Here is an 18,044-nt window from a genome sequence, read left to right on the forward strand (position 1 = left end):
TAATTGGTAAATATGGACAAGGCACAAGAAGCAATAACGAGAAATAGCTGCTTGACATTTGCGTTTTACATGATCTGATAATAAAACATGATTCAAACAAAAAAATATTCACCAGGATACAGAGGAAGTAAGAGCTGTAAGGAAAGATTTATTATGGACTAAGTTATAGCAGAGAAAATAAATAGCATGGCCATGTACCAGTGTACCAATTTTCATAATATTATTAATGAAATTGCTTTGAAACAGATTTTGAATTAAGGATATAATATAATATAATATAATAGTATTTGCACTCATTAACATCATTATCCGTATACTACTGCAAGTCTAGAGTAAAATAAATTTGTTAAATTGAAACTATCAGTTCCAATATTGGTAGAACTTCTTACACTGATTCCTATAGAAGTCTAAAATTATATTACCAATTTATACTTCAGTCAATCAAATTATAGGTTGATTATGTATTTTTTCATGTTCATTTGAGCCTATTAGATATTTGTGAATGCCAAAGATGGTTATCTAAGTTCGGATACGGGGATTTTGATATTTCTAAATCCTATCAATTAACAACATTGAGCCCCGACATGCCAATAAGAGAAAGGGGAAACTTATCTTCATCAAAAAATAGACGGACCTCTATCAACCTTGGTCTACCATCTTATGGCATTTGCAGCAGTATATAACAATAGGCAGAGTAGGTGTATGTATCCCACATGATTTGATTGAAGAGACTAAAGTAAACCGATCAATCATGTAGGTACAACGTATTATTCCAAGATCCCGTACATAACTGGAGACTAAAAAGGAGTCGTATAAGATTGACTAAAATGCAAAAAGTAGTGAATATCTTGAGGTACTACGAAACCGGGTTCACATTTCGAAAAAATTGAGAATTTAGTTAATGTCCGAAATACAATTTCAATACATTTTACTCAGAAATGAATTGAAACTTCGTATGTACATTAGTAGGCAGGATATATTTAATAATTAAAGTCACTCATTATTATCGTTGGAAATATTTGGTACTAACGAACCCAATAAAATATAACATTGAAAATAGAATACGGTGAAAATGGTAAATGAAAGAGTAATGAAAAAATTAGAAATAAGCTGGAAATAATGAGAGTGAGTATAGTTTAATAATGAGGACGTTAAAGATGACGTAGAAAGAAGGATATTAGCACGAATATATGCCGAAAAAGCTCATATGTACCAACAGGTAAGAAATATGGAGAAAAATTCAGAATTATCAATTCTAAAATTTTATCTGGATGTATAAGAGAACGTAAAGGATATTGATATAAAATTTTTCATTGTGAATACCAACAAGTTGAGCAAATAGCCGATGAAATGGAATTAAGAAATCGATGGAACTTGTTTTTGAAAATACTTTAGGAACAATCCTAACAACGCAGTCGGAGAAAAAGAAGAGCATTTAGCACCATCCTATAAAGGAAAAATAATAGTGATAAATTTCTGCACAAAAAATTACAAAAGCGCGGAAAATAATCGCATGCGATAATTACCGAAGAATTATTCTGCTTAGGTAGGTAAGACTTTTGCCAGCTTATAGAAAAAAATTTAAACTACAATGAGGAGCATTGCTTCAGTAACACTATATCAAAGATTCATATAATTCTGTTTCTTTAGGTTTTTATTACAATTTCGAAATTCCTTATTTCCTAAAAATAGATGAATTTAAATTAACAAACACTTGTAGGTAATATACGCTTCATCGACCAACCGCCATCTCAAAAGTCCAAAAAACAAACACTATTTTTATTAAAACTGTGGGAATGTCAGAAACTTCCGAGTACGACAACTATTTGCATTAACGTGAAAAGGAAGTTGAAAAACATTCTACGTGATTCACTGTAAAACACTTACCAGGTGGGAAAAAAACATTATCTCTTCATTGCTACATATTTTTTTGTAGATAAAAATTCAAGAATATCTATGAAACAGTTCAGTGTGTAATTTATGAATACCCAACTCTCTAGTGACCTAGAAGGTTACGTGAAAGTATTTGAGAATTTTGGTGAACTAGAAAATGATTTATTTTAAAAATGTAGATAATATAAAATATTTCATTATATTCTTATTCACGCACGATCCACAGGGAGAAATAATTTGAGAAACAATTATATAATTAAATGGGAATAATATAATATATACACAAGTTGGAGTAAGGTAAGCCTAAAGTAGCTAAGATTCCTTGTATGAAAGACATCTTATCCTTTTGGAATATTCAATGCATTCACATATAAATATACGGACTTAGAAGTCTTGATTCTAGTTATCTTTCTCAAAAAATAACGAAAGGCATGAACGACAATAATATGCGCATAAAATTAGCTTCTTTTTCCTTTTTCAATATTCCTTAATGATTATTGCTCAAATACTTTTTAAATATCGTTTTTTTCTATCGACTGTCTCAAACCCTTATAACAGCAATGAAATAACATTTCTTCAAAAATCACAAACATCACAATCCATTCATTCATCCCAGCTTTTTCAAAATATTGAAAAATCTCATTGGCTTGTTTTCATTGGCTTCTTTGGTTTTCATCATAAGATTGAATGAATCTTCCGTGAAGTAATTTGGGCTCTTGTATTTGAGACAAATTAATTGTTCCATAGCATCGCTAATTTGAGTATCCAGCTCGATACGCACCGCGAGCGTACAATTATAATTTAACACTCGATATACCACAGCTTTTGTCCTTATTTTCATATTTTGTAAAAGATTCCTATCGATGTGAGAGTAAATGGCGTTGTATCTGCACCTTTCAACATTTTTCGCTCACTATATAAGATCAGATCTGATGCTTACCTAAAACTGTTGTAGTAAAATTTTTGAACTCATAGAATTCAAAATTCAATATTCAAATTGAATCCTGTGAGTTTAAAAATTTTTACAAGCTTAAATAATATCAAAAATCATCGGCATTCTTAATTAATTATTGTCAGTGAAATTTTATTATTGTTATATATTTATAGATATTACTTATATTATATTTGACCATAATTTCAGTCCCAGACGATGAATACATAAGTATTCGAAAGCTATGTCGTGGACACGTGCGTAACAGTATATTTGAGACAATTTCTTTACTTACCTGCTATAGTGCACATTCACATTGGGTTGCTTTTCAGAGCTGTCTTCATCGATATAATCAACAGAATCATGCAAAAATTTGGCGATAATTTGTATAACATTCGATATACATTGCTTCTTACTTTGACAGTTGACTTCATGGGTTTCAGTGGCACTGCGTGCTTTGAAGGGGCCCTGCAGCAAAATTAGTTGGGGGGCCCAAATGAAGAGTAAAATTTTCTCACAAAAGAAACAATGCTTGCATTGAATTAAAATAAATATTTATTGATTATAAGTTATCGCTGACTCCTAGAAATTGAGCTAGGCAAACAATTCAAATTAAATGTACACTTCTCTTGCCTTTTTTTCGGCAAATTGATTTATTGAATCATCCATAGCTGAAGACGTTTTCAGATTTTCTACTATTTCTGCCTCTATAGACAATAGTGACAAGTCTAATTCCCGCCCCATGGAAGTCCTTAGGTAATTTTTTATAAATTTTCATTTTGAAAAATTACCTCTGGAAAACTTGATACAAGGCTATTAAATTTTATCAGCAATAATTCCATGAGTTCCTTAATGGAATGAATTTCAGATTTTTAGCATGTTTTCAGAGCAATTGATTGTTCATAAAGATTAACTGAGATGTCTTTACTGTATTGTTTGAAGAAGATAGTGATTTCTCCGGCGTAATACTTTAGGGGATTCGTGTCATTAATACGGCTGATACGGCGGTAGCTATGCCCCTGCGGGGTTTGAATGCAAAGAGACATTTTTCTCGCAGTACAGTCGTAAAGATATTTTTTCTGAAGAATTTTCAACTGAAAGAGCAGTATTTTCCAAGTTAATTTATAGAAACGGAACTCTTCGAAAAATTTGGTGACTACATAAAAACAATAACACAATTCATTTGACTGGTTGCGATAGATAAGGGTGACTACAAATTTTTCCAAGTGAGCAAAACAAAGATATTCTTAGAAATAAGTACATTTTGGTAAAAGTTTCTGGGTCCTGAAATTAGGCTTAATGCCTTGAAACTCATTAGACCTGGCACCGTAGAAATAGAGTAACCTCACTTACCATCATAGTTCTATAGTGCTATAATGATAATAGGGATTTATATAAGCTATATTTTTATCAAAAAATTCAGATTGCTATAGAAAATATTTAATTCATTCAGTATCGTTATGTCGAATTCTTTCAAGAAATGTCATCAATTATTAGTCACAGTCTTGTAAAAATCAATAATAATTATAATGCCATTCTTTTACTAACGATGAATTTGATAACATATTACTTATGTTTGGAGAATATATAGAAACTTTTGCTTATACTAAATGCTCTTTCCTAGGGTAAAAATTCTATTCAAAAGTTTACTGGGTTAGATGCCGATAATGAGTAAATCGGGTTTTCTTCAATATTTCCTGAAATATATAAAGTAAATTGTAGTTCAGTATAAAAAATATTAAAAAGTAATAAATACATTGAGTCTCTACAGATCCAGAAAGGTAGTTGAAATCAGTAAAAGTAGTTATTTGAAAAAAATGGTATTCCCAATAGAATTAATTTTCAATAATAGTTACGGTATAATCCAATTTGGATACAAAAAGCAATTTTCAAAAAACGTAGCGAATCAATGTTTGGTTTGGTATATTTAACATATTTCCTGAAAGAACATTTACGGTTTCAAGTTACTTAGATTTTTTCACAATTACACTATCTGACGCGCTTATCGTCTTCAGAGACTGAAGGTTATCTGCTTACCTTCAGTCTCTGGAGACGACAACTTGGTTATCGAAACGCGCATTTATCGTTGCATTTATCGATTCCTACCAGAGTTAATACATAATTGAATGATGTCAACTCTTTTATCGTTATTTTTAAAAGCAAATTTAAAAATGTAATATTGTATCGATATTCCTGATCAAAAAATTTGTCTCATGAATAGTCTTTAAGATAAATTGGCCAAGTTTCCTTCAAAATAAAAAGTGTTGTTTTCCCATATCACAAGCATATCAGAAATAAAAATAAGTAGAATGTAACTAAATTAAAGTAACAGAAGCTTATAATTTGTCTACTGTAATTATTCATAGGCTGACAAAATATTTCAGACTGATAGGATAGGTTCGCAATGAAGAACGAAATTATTGTGAACACCGAGTGGGACAGCCGGGCACACTAGTCTAAAAGTAAGATAAAACTTTGAAATATGTAGAGCACTCTAAAAACTTTAATGCGAGAATGGGTCTACCGGTCTCAGAGTTTTGAGTATATAATGATAATGGCCTACTCACAAACTTGTTTCTTATTCATTCTATGAAAAAGAAATGGATTCAAATATATAACTTCAACACAAGAAGGTTATCAATATATTTATTAAGAATGGGATATACGCATATCCACCAATTTTGTGAATACAATATTTTTAAAAGCTTAGTTACGAGAAATTTGAAAAATAAAACAATATATGGGTATACTCAAAAATTACATACTCTCTTCATCTGATTTAGATAAATGTTTTCCAATAAAATCATTTGAAACAAGCACCGTACTAGTACTTTTCCTTCTTCAGTAAATCACGCGGTTCTAGACAAAGACAAGTCAATATGTCAGGGCCTATCAAAGACAGTTTTATTTATTGATTGTATTCGCTATAAACATATATGCGAACTTTGTCCGACTATATCAGGAAATTTCAACAATAGCTAAGAAACAGCGAATGACAGAAAAGAAATCTACATATATCTGTAATTCTGAATAAGAGTTATGACTAGTGAGGATTTAATGGATTAATAACTATGCAATAAGCGTCTAAAACAGAATTAAATCCAATAAACTTGTCATTGAGAGGTTTTAGAAATTGAATCCAATTTAAATATGATTTATTCGATAAGAATAGGTTTAATAGAGAATACAGCACATGTTGGGCTAAAAATTTTTTTTCCAAACAATGAAATTTTCAAGAATTATTTTGCTATAATTTGGAGAACTATTTCAGATAACATGAAGTAGGAAATATGCGAGTGTTATATATATTTTTCCAGCATGTCTTGCAAACCTAATGCAGATATTGGTACTCTTCTTTCTACTTCTCTTTTAAACTTCCTTCTGTGAGTTAAGTCATTTCACGATCATCGTTACCTCTTTTCACAATAATCGTTAAATATTAAAAGAACCTAGGTGTAATAAACACCTTCCAGAAACGATAATATAAAATAAAGAGAGTATAAAAACTTATAATAATAGGTATGTGTGAGACTGGTGTCTTTTAAATAACCAAATATATTTTCTACATTTACCTTGTTCCTAACGTCTGTGTTGTATTCAGTGACATGTTCTTTCTTGTCGCTTCGTATTTTTCACACTCAATTGTTTCACATCAAGATTTTCTCACAGGCTTCCCATATTGGTAACTTAGTTCGTCTGGTGGGTTTTATGGGTTAAATAATTATGACCTAGTCGATATTCTCAATGTAATCTGTATGACGTTGGTTGAACAAGGATTTACTAATTCTTTTCAGAACGTTTCCAGTTGCACTCCAAATGTTTTGCCACACATTTAATATATTTGTCTGTTTGGATAGTTCCGGTTGATTTATGATGCTCGAGTTAATTGGTCTACTTCCTTATATCCTCTCATACCGCAATGTAGCTATACAAAAATAAATTCAATGGTGGCATCTCCATTTTTGAGATACGCTATGTCCGCTTTCTTCTGTAAGGCTATTTGACTTCGTATAATGGTGTTGTGTTGTATAATTTGGTGCAAACTAAGTAAGTCTGTTACTATTAGGAGAGATAGGAGCTTCTTTATACTTCAGTTTATGAATAATTGAAAGGTTTGAAATTAAGCAATGCAAATGAAGTGAATGACGCCTGGGATCAGAAATATAGAATTACATATAGGTAGTTAAAACTACAAATATAAGTACAGTATTTTTACTTTTTATGGAGTATATACGAGAATGTCGATGGTTAGCACTCCTACGGTCTCTACTCGCCAAGGCTAAAGTCGAGAGCATTTAGGAGGCGCCTTGTGGGACTTTGGAGCGGGCATAATAATGGGTATAATCTTTGGTTGTGTTGTATAGTTCTTAAAAACGATATGTGAACGTATTTGTATTAAGTGGTTGATTTTTATTTATAGCGATGTATCTGTAGACCTCTGTTTTCATTGATCAAAGATTTCAGTGTTGAACTTTTAGGGAAAGCTTGAGCTGTCACCATAATTTTTTTGCACCCTTTTTTTCAAATTTTCCATATGTTTTTCAATAATCGAAAGTCATGCATAGGAAAGAAGAAATTATTCATAACCTTTAAATACAATAAATAGCACAAAAATGTATTATATTGTTGAAAAAAATATTTTTTTTAATTTCAAGACTGTAACTTTAGTGTTGGAATTACGTGGGCTTGTTGATTATAAGAAATTATATAAGTAATTCAATAGATCAAGATAATCTAAAAATGTATACGGAGGGTTGCAACTTGAGTTTTGACCTAGACAGATAGAATAATCAAAATATTCTCCATCAATTCGATGTGTTGACTATTCAAAAACGTTTTTGTTTGAAATTATGTGTGGTAGCCCGTATTGTCATAGTGGATAATTTTTCGTCTTTTGCGGTTGGTTTCCCTGAATTTTTCGAACACGCAAACAAATGCTTGTGTGAATTCAGAATTGATCGTTTTATGTTGCTCTAATGGAACGATTAACATGTTTAGTTATTCCGAAAAAAGAGGCAACCATTTGTTACAAAGTGTTTTGTGCGTGAACAACTTTTGTTAAGGTACATTTGAAGCCAATGTAAGACAAAAAAAATTTTGGTTAGCTACGATCAACATGAGCCCTTAATAAATAAGATATAATTTTGGATTTAGTTGATAAAGATGCATTCATTAGCAAGACAAACAAGTACATCTCCTTTCAGTACTTTGAGTATACTTGAAGTGCATCAACTACATTCTTGTCATTACAGAAGAGCCAAAGAGCTCTTGCTAGACGATTTACCGGTTGTAGTGGATGTTTTTCAAGAAAGGAAAATATTCAATTTGATTTTTTAAGTATTTTTATTTTTTCTTATTATTAATAAATACTACTGTTCTAATGAGAGCCTACATGCCAAACTCATTCATGGTTAAAGTTTGGACAGTTATTTTAATTGAAAAATTGATGAATCATATCATTCCACCTGAAAATTTGAATGGTGAGATACTAGAAGATATAACGATAGACGAGTGAAGATCTCTGTCTTTGATACACGTATGCACGACTTCAATCACACTTTGATAGAATATGTCATAATTAGTTTATTTTTCCGGATCGTTAGATTAGACTGGTATAAGTGCAGAAGCTTCGATTCATGGCCTTCCTTGGTGGTCATGCACTTTAATCCTTCAGACTACACAGCTTGATGGTATTTTAATATATGGAGTCACGAATTGGAAGACAGTCTATTGACCTCAAAGCTGTATTTATCACGAATTTGATAATTTCATAATATCTCATCATCGGTTATTACTTTATAATTTTCAAATCATAATAATCCGTAAACTGTATACTGTATTGAGTTCCATCAAGAGTATCTAAAATTAAATTTTGTTCAACTTCATTTGGAATGTAAACTCAACCTTAGAAATATTATGCTCAATACTACTGGGTACCAACGGTGTATCTACCTCCCTCTAGGATATAAAAACAAATTCATGGGAAAGATCAGCTTCCAAAATTGAAAAAAATGTGTATGGTTCATAGAAATATTATATATACAAATAAAAGACGTAGTACATCTACTATACGAAAAACAAATCCCCCACCGCAGAAACATGGCCAGAAACAGCGAAAACCAAAAGAATTATGCAATCAGCAGAGATGAAAGTGCTTCTCAAGATAGCCGGAAAAACCCTACTGGATAGGGAAAGAAGTGAGAACATCAGGAGATTGTGCAAAATAGATGACGTCAACGAATGGATTCTATCAAGAAAGAAAGAATGGAACGAGCACATAAGTCGTATGGACAACAATAGACTGGTCAAGTTAGCGCGCGATAAATCTCCATTGGGCCGAAGGGGTACCGGCCGACCCAGAAAAAGGTGGAGCGACAACCTTGAAGTCCTGCTTTAAGGAGGCAAGGATGTCGAAGATAAAACAGGCGACTACGCCTAATATGAAGAAGAAGATGGGATTAGGAAATTTTTTCACATAACAAACTCTAATTATTTTACAGCTTCCTACTTTTCCTAGAGAGTGCGTCAACTTTTTTCAAATCACCCTGTATAAAAATTTATGAGATAAGCTAAGATTCACGATCAGGATCCTGGCCATTTAGACTGTGCCATTAAAATCTATATAACTTGTGTAACACAAGTATAAGATCATATTAAGGGATCATCTCATGCCTCTATATACAATTTTTCAATTAATTTACTATTGCTATTGTTTTCAAATGAATAAATATTCAATTTCAACATTTTTCCATGTTGTAGTCATTGTAATCTTAAAAAGACATTTTTCTGTGCAATATAACAAAAAAGGTTTTTTAACTGTATTTTTTATTTTGTTCGCCATTAATTGGCACGATTTCCTTAATTTATAAAAGCGTGTCAGATAAAACTAATGACCATAGTATTATTCACTAATTAACATCTAGAAGCACGCTATCTCATTAGTCGGAAATAAATCCGACTCCTAAATTCTAGCAATAATTATAATAATTTGCGATGCATGAGATGAGGTTTCATATTGAAATCTACTTGTGCCATGCTCTTATATAATGTACCTGATGAGATATTTCCAATATTAACTGGAACAATCTATCTTAATAAATTCACGTTATGAAATTTGATTATAATTCTGGTATCAATAAGCAAAATGTCAAAAAAGCGAATTTATATCCAGTAACAGTCATGAAGTTACCGTACAGATAAAAGCCGTCTTTATTACCTCAAAATCTTTTTGACAAAAATTTTTTCCAGCTATCGGCCCTAAGACGTGTATTAAAAATTTTGTACCGAAGTTTTTCTGTATAACTAATCTTTAGAATTAACAATAATTCTACTAGCTTTGCTTATATAAGAAATTGATACGAAATTTTATATCGATATAAGAGGATTGGATGAAACGTTTCCGACCTCAACCTGATATGTCGGCATTTTCAATATGGAGGTTAGAAGGTTGAGACGTTTAAAAAGATTAGAGCATCACGGGAAAGAGTGTATAGACTCAATAAGAGATTATTAGAGCTGATTATAGATAAAATCGTCTTGTTTCTTTGTTAGATCGGAAACTTTTCAGACTACCCTCTCATTTATTCAATACAACATTATTTAGAAATATATCAGTGAACTTACAAGCGATTTATTCATTCAGAACAATTTTTAACTAAAAAATTATCTTTACAAATTAAAAATTTCGTAATTTAGTGAATATTTGGATATACTTTATAATTTTACTCTCAACCTCTCTTATATATCGATTTGGTCATCTGGTGTTAGAATGACAATTGGTTTTTTTTTGAACAGTGATTGAAATTTGCTTTTTATTACACATTCACTTAATATAATTCGTCTTACGAGGTCTGGCTATTAAATAACGAGGGTTTTATTATAAAAATTATTCAACATTCAATATACTTCCCTCTCCTCGCCACACACCTTCCCATACATTTTTTCCATTGATCGAAGCAGTGCTGGAAGTCTTCTTTGGTGAGTGCCTTGAGGAGCTCTTCTGTTTTTTGCTTTACCGCTTCCATACACTCAAATCGGGTCCCTTTCATAGCAGATTTTATCTTTGGAAACAAAAAAAGTCGGACGGTTCCAAATCTGGTGAATACAGCTGGTGTACGAGCTCTGGAGTGCGCTTACTGACCATATACTGCTTCACAGATAGCGCGTTATGGGCAGTTGCGTTGCCCTGGTGCAAGATCCACGAGTTGTTTTTCCACAACTCGGGCCGTTTTTTACGAACTCATTCTCGCAGTGTTGCCAAAACTGACAAATAATAATTCTGTTATGTTCGATGCTTTATACAGTTCTTCGTCTTTAAGTGTCTGGTTAAAATTTTAAGTCAAAACAAAAATTGAAGATTGATTTAAATGTTGAAGTTAATAATTACAATGGAAGAGATTTATCGTTCGATAATTCTAAATCTGGTATACTAATTAATAACCAGAACGGGTTTTCAAATAATCCGTAAATGATGCAGTTTTTTACTCCTAATTATCTTTTGATGATAATCGATTAGTTCGAAAAATGTATTTTAAGATGGATTTTGAATTTTGTCTGAAATTAATACTTTTGGCTTTCAAATTTAATTTTCGCTTCCTTACATTATGTGAACTACCTTTGTTGTAACTATGAATTTCGACCTTAATGATAATCCATTTTCAGAGGAAGTGTGTTGTTTAGATCCTTTTGAAATGACTCGTAGTAATTAACACATCTTATAAAATAAATGCTGCATTTATATTGAATAAGACCCAGGATGTGGAGGTAATTATGATACTAAAATATTTTTATCAATTAATCCCATTATTACTTGGAATAAGTATCAAAACTATTAAAAAACCTTCTTAGAAATTGAGGACAAGTAAATAAGAAATGTATATGCACTGAAAAGATACATACTTGTGATGAAAGCGGATATGATCGACAAAGACTATTACATTGATTCAACTGCTTTGTCAAATCACTAAATATGATAGTTAGTCAACTTTGGTGTTTCATTGCCACGTTCCCAATAAGAAACCGCTCATAATATAGCTGGCGAAGACTTACTATTAATATGTATATATGATTATATTGGTGAAAAGAATCAATATTTGATGCCTTGATAATTGAAAAGAGTCAAAATATACCTTCTAAAAATTTTCTTATGTCCAGGTATCTGAGAGATCTGAGTTTAATTCAAGTATTTTAAAAATAATTGTTATCCAGTGAACTGAATAAATGTTTCCTAGATGATTAGCTTTGTGAGTGGCTCATTTGATTTTGCCTCGTATACATCTAAAACCCATTTTTATCATGGATATCAATTTTCAATCGTCGACAACTAGCGTTACTTTCTAGATGTTATACCGTTTCGAAATTACTTTTCAAAATCCGATGAAAGCACGAAAAGTGTCGATTCATTCCGGCGTTATAACCTCAATACCCGAAATAAAACATTAGCTACACACCACTAAAAACAACTGTGAAATAGCGGTTTGTATTAAAGAACACCCATGCTACCACTCTTGCCAGCGTCAGGGAATCTTGTGAAAATGCCGGCATGACTTGAAGAAAATAATTTGATTGATAAAACTTTATTACTGTCCTTTTTATTGGCTGGTTCCACTTAAATTTACTCTTTAACTAAAATGGAAAGGGTTTGTTTTTCTCAAGGTTTTTGATTTCTACGGTTTTAGTATAATCGGCTATCGGTTTCATTTGAAAGAAAACCATGTACCGGTATCAAATTGATAAGTTGAAACCTAATTCGCGCAATTGTATATAAGAACAGTAACTCATTGTTTTTTTGCAGGAAGCATAACAACTTGAATTTCATCCTATCATAAACTTATAAAAAGAGATATCTTATAACAAAAATATAATTTTTTTCAACTAAATATTTCATCCTTGCTTTAATTTTTCATTCTTATTAAATAATTATTAAGTCTGGTACTAAAATCATATTATACTTACGACAACTAGATATAATCTGATTCTATTTAAATACGTTATATCAAGTTATATCAAGTTGGAATTTCTGGAACGGTTGGTGATATTCTCAACACACTGTTTACAGTACCATTACACTAACACTACAATTACACTGTTTGACGCGCCATCTTCGGCAAAAATTAATTCCAAAGGAAAAACCTGAGAATGTTTCAGTAAAAATATCGTTAGAGTTATGAACAAAGTAAAATTTACAGATATTCAAGTTGAAGAAATTGTAATGTTCTTTGATATCAGTTTATTATTTCCCAGCGTGCCGATCCCGCAGGCATTGAGGACTTACTGAGTTATAAAAATTTAGGAGCTGATGTAATCGAAGAATATTTACAGTTAATAGAAATAATAAAAATATGTATGGAACAAAACTAATTTCAGTACAATAATGAATTCTACAAATGAGACGCTACGTGCAGGTACATCCCGGCTGATTCTTTTAATTGTATCCAACATAAGATGGCCAGTGTCCTTTTCCTGGTACATTGTTTAATTCACTTTCCACTCAACATCAAGAGATGCAATGAGGAAATGACCTTTAGTGAGGATGTAACTGTACTCAAAAGTTATGATAAAAGAATTGTAAATATGTTAATTTCCGTCATAGGTTTACGAAAATCCTATGTGAAACCACTTTTATCCAAACTGTAAGTGAAAAACAAGAAAAATTTGCTCTGTTACATGTCAATATTATTTCAAAATTCAATGATGCAATTAAAAAATGTATTTACCTTTAAGCCCAATATTACGTTTTCAATAGACAAAGGAAGATTCTGAGAGTCAACACAAAATTTGGGTTTCTCTTTATTGTTGAAAATCATTTCAGATTTTTGGAATGCTTATTTTCTGTTCTACAATCGTAAAAGTGGGTCATTGTCAATATTTTTATAATAATTGGTGATGATGAGTTTTGAGCTCTTATTAAATATAAATAGGCATCACAGGCAACCCAGATGCAACAATAGTTAATCACTGTAAATCTTTGGGCAGTCAAATTGAGGTTAGAGAGATAGAAGAGGCTATCCGCGCATTCAAATGAACATTTTCCGGGCCTTATTGACGTACTTTAAGCAATGAGTGAATGAGTGAAGTTAGGTCAAGGCAAAGATGGTTTCGTCGACCAGAAAAGTGTTGGGGTACGTTGATTGAATATGACGCACCATTGATTAATAAGCTACAAGAAAGCGATCGCATTCGAAGTGCTTTTCCATCAAGAAAACGTACTTATTCACACATACATGATGAGAATGGTAAAACTTAACTAATCGTACTTAGAATTCCCCATTCACCTTATTCAACAGATCTGGCCCCCAGCGCAACAGAGCGCACGTGTCAGAATTGGTATAAAAATTCCGGTCTGGCGATTTCCCCTCGAAGATGATAAACGTTTTGGTCGGCCTATTGAAATTGATGAGTTGAGTTTATGATGACCAGATCAAAGTCATAATTGAAGAGGATTCTCATATAATTAATAATCGAGATGTTGTGAAAAAGCTACATGTATCGCACACAACAATTGAAAAATATCTTGGGCTAGTTAAGAAGCTTGATATTTGCTATATGCATCTTGTAGGAAATAAAACCGACCCTTTCTTGAAAAGAATCATTACTGGTGATGAATAATGGATCCTGTACAGTATGATAGTTCGAGTCATGAAACAAAAAATAATACAATTATAAAGCACAAACTACATCGAAAACTGAAATATGACAAAAATAGTTCATGCTGTCATTTTGGTGGTGTTACAAAGGTGTTGTTTCCTTTTAACCACTTCTAAGGGACTCAAAGATCAATTCTGATGTTTCAGTCAGTCATAGCCACCTGAATGTATTATTTTAACTTCGGCGAAGATAACGCGAATGTAGCTATAACTCCCGAATTATAACATTTAGGTATTTGGAACATTCGATGAAAAATATTAAATCTTCCTTAAGGATTTCGAAAAGTGAAAAATATACATGGTAATCTATTTGAAACAACCAAGTTCATTATTTTTCCGGAAAAAGAAAAAATACCACAACAACGTAAGAATTATTACGATTCAAAACCACCGAAATTAATTATTGAGATATCTCAAAATATTTTGATAAAGTCAGAAACATACACATATCAAAAGGTCTGAGAAATAAGAAATTGAAGAAATTTACACACACACACACACACACACACACACACACATATATATATATATATATATATATATATATATATATATATATATATATATATATATATATATATATTCGGTCTGCTCCATTCATAATAATGCCCTTATCATTGTAAATAAATACTTATTGAGATAACATGGTTAAAGTTGTCAAGATATTAAGTGATTGTGAGTTGATGAACGTACTAATGTGAACCGAATTCTGTATTATATCTGCGATCAGTAAAGCACCGTATAATTAGATGTGAAGAGGTGTTACCAGAAACAGCACGAGCACAATATTTCATTAAACTTGGCTAGTGGATACTCAATTGTGACTAATAAAATTTTTAATTTTATTACCGTGCATTTACTCGTCGTGCAACTTGATTCTGATATAAAACGATCACTCTTGTAAACCGAATTTGTTAAATGATCCTGTATTTCAACCGATAAAATCTAATCTTAATTCATGCTATTTGTCTCCAACTAAGTCTGGAGTACAATTATTTTTTCAGACAACAAGTTTTTTTAAACTTTTTTGTAATATTATTTCAATCTTTCGAATAACCATATATTCATTAGGACTGAGATTTTTATCTAAATATGATAAAAATAAAACTGCATTAAAGCCATACAAACGAGAAAACTGACCCAAAAAATTTTATTGAAATTTTATCAAATTCAATGCAGCTTTGAAAATTTCAATAAGGGACCCATATTTGAGATATGAAATCTAAAGTAAAAATGAAGTTAAAATCTATTTTTATTTTGATATTATTATTGTGAGTAATCCACTCATCGATATAATTATGCATATCATCAATGTCAAATTATATTTTGATAAAAACCGACGTAGGTCGAAACGTCATTATTTTTGTTTTTTTTTTAAACCATCTTTCAATTAAAATAGTCAAGACAATTTATAATATATAATCTTACCTCACTCTCAATCCAATTCGTGATTTTTATTTATACTTCCTTTTATGGTAATTTGTAAGTGCTCACCCAATGTGTTCGAAACCTGATGAACAATCAACTCATGTTGATCAACTTTTTCCACTAGTCACCTACCTCCGATCACTGTCCATATAAGTAATTTCTCAGACACGTCATGTAATATGTAACAGACGTTACGATCTTCACTTTACATCTTCATCGATTTTGCAGTATTGTGTGATGAACATTGAACACATGTCATTTTTTTCATTATAAGAAAATCCAAGTTTAGACCTCGTATTTCTATATTTGTTCATATTTATCCATTCTCTTTTGAAGTACAAATGTGCCGCATCTATTTTTTCTGTTATTGATTTCGTTTGTAAAATAATTACTAATGCTGAAGATTTCGTTTTAAACAAAAACTCTTTTGAAGTGCCCTATATTTCATTCAATGTCTGGGTTTCTTGTTGCGTCTCAAGAATGAAGGATGTAGTTATTTTACAATTCTCTATTTAAAAATTTAAATGAGTTTAACTTCAATTCGAACTTAGTTCCCTAGAACAAGTATATATTTTCTCAATTAAAATATCTTAGTTCATAATACCAGAGCTATTGTTTCAATCAAATACATCAAAAAAAAGTCACATCCAGTATACCTCGGCCAACATAGACGTGCAAGGATACAAAAGTTTGTATATAACGAAAGATGGATACGAATGTTCAGGAAAAGAATAAAAAAAGTTCATGGATACCATATCTGTAGAGAAGTTCATCAAAATTCAGAGTTTAATTGTTTAATTACATACTTATTTTATTACGTTTCAGTCAAAATAATAGTCACTTTACAATTTTTCTCTTTATTTATTTTTATATTTTTGATATTCTTCTAGCTGAGCAGAATATTCATAGTGAGGCTACAAATGTCCCTTACTGATTTCATCATTCACTAATACCACTACATCAACACTCAAAATCACACACCCTTTTCAATAACCATAGTCATAGACTTCGGAGATCGACCCTTACCAAGTTGATCTACTAAATGTTCTTACCAATAAAGCGTCTCCTATTGGAAAATCTTCTTCGGGGGGATTAAAATTCATAACATACATATAGTGGACCGTAATGATCGATCCTAAGTCATTTTTCAAACTATTTAACTCCCAACGGTGTCAATACTTTCAAGTGGATACTTCAATCTACAAAAATTTCACATAATTTGATATAATCATGAACTTATGTCTATCCATCTCTATAGAAATTATCTTTTAATCCTTTGCTATAGAGGGATTCAAAAGATATTGTGATTAATTTATTCTGTTTTATTATTTAGATTTAGTCTCAAGATATTTCTTGAGCATATGACGTTGATAAACTTATCTACTATTTCACTATATTATAAAATACTCAATAAAATTAATGATATGTATGTATAATTATAATAATTAGTCTCTAAATTAATGAAACTCGGAAATGGAAAATGCTCATTTCACAGTGATTACATCAAGAAATACTTGCATGTAGCAATGTTTTGTCTAAATTATCAAATATTCTCATTTATACGAGGGCTGCCACTTAAGTTTTGAGGTATAGAAAAATGCAATTTGGTTTTGCAGACGGGAAAGAGACTATCGATTTTATACACTTGGTTTTAGTAAGGGCAAAAACTACTAACAGTCCCATATATAATAGCGAGAGGCTCTGTCTCTTGGTATCACTTGATGTGAAAAATGCATATAGTTCAGATCCATGGTAGGGTAATGTGTAAGGAATCTGAAATAAAAGCATATCACTATTTTAAAAACGCTTGGTGAAGAGCTACCAATAGATATCTCCTCTTGGCTTCGATATCGCATTATTTGACAATCGCTGATAAAAAAGCTTGTGTCGATTGGTGTAAGGATATGCTGTACGATTTCAATGACAGTATTTCAAAAAAAGACGTCTATGAGACCTTGACAGGCGACGAATAGTGGATCTATGGATTTGAACCTGAAACTAAACAAAGGTGGGTGCTTAGAGACAAGCCAAATCCAACAAAGGTTGTTTACGCACAAAGTATTTCGGAGCAAATGGTCGCCTTTTTTTTCGGAATAACTGTAAATGTTTCCACTGTTCCATTGGAGCAACGTAGAACGGTCAATGCT

The sequence above is a fragment of the Diorhabda sublineata genome, chromosome 2 (genome assembly GCF_026230105.1).
Source record: "Diorhabda sublineata isolate icDioSubl1.1 chromosome 2, icDioSubl1.1, whole genome shotgun sequence".
Classification (NCBI taxonomy): domain Eukaryota; kingdom Metazoa; phylum Arthropoda; class Insecta; order Coleoptera; family Chrysomelidae; genus Diorhabda; species Diorhabda sublineata.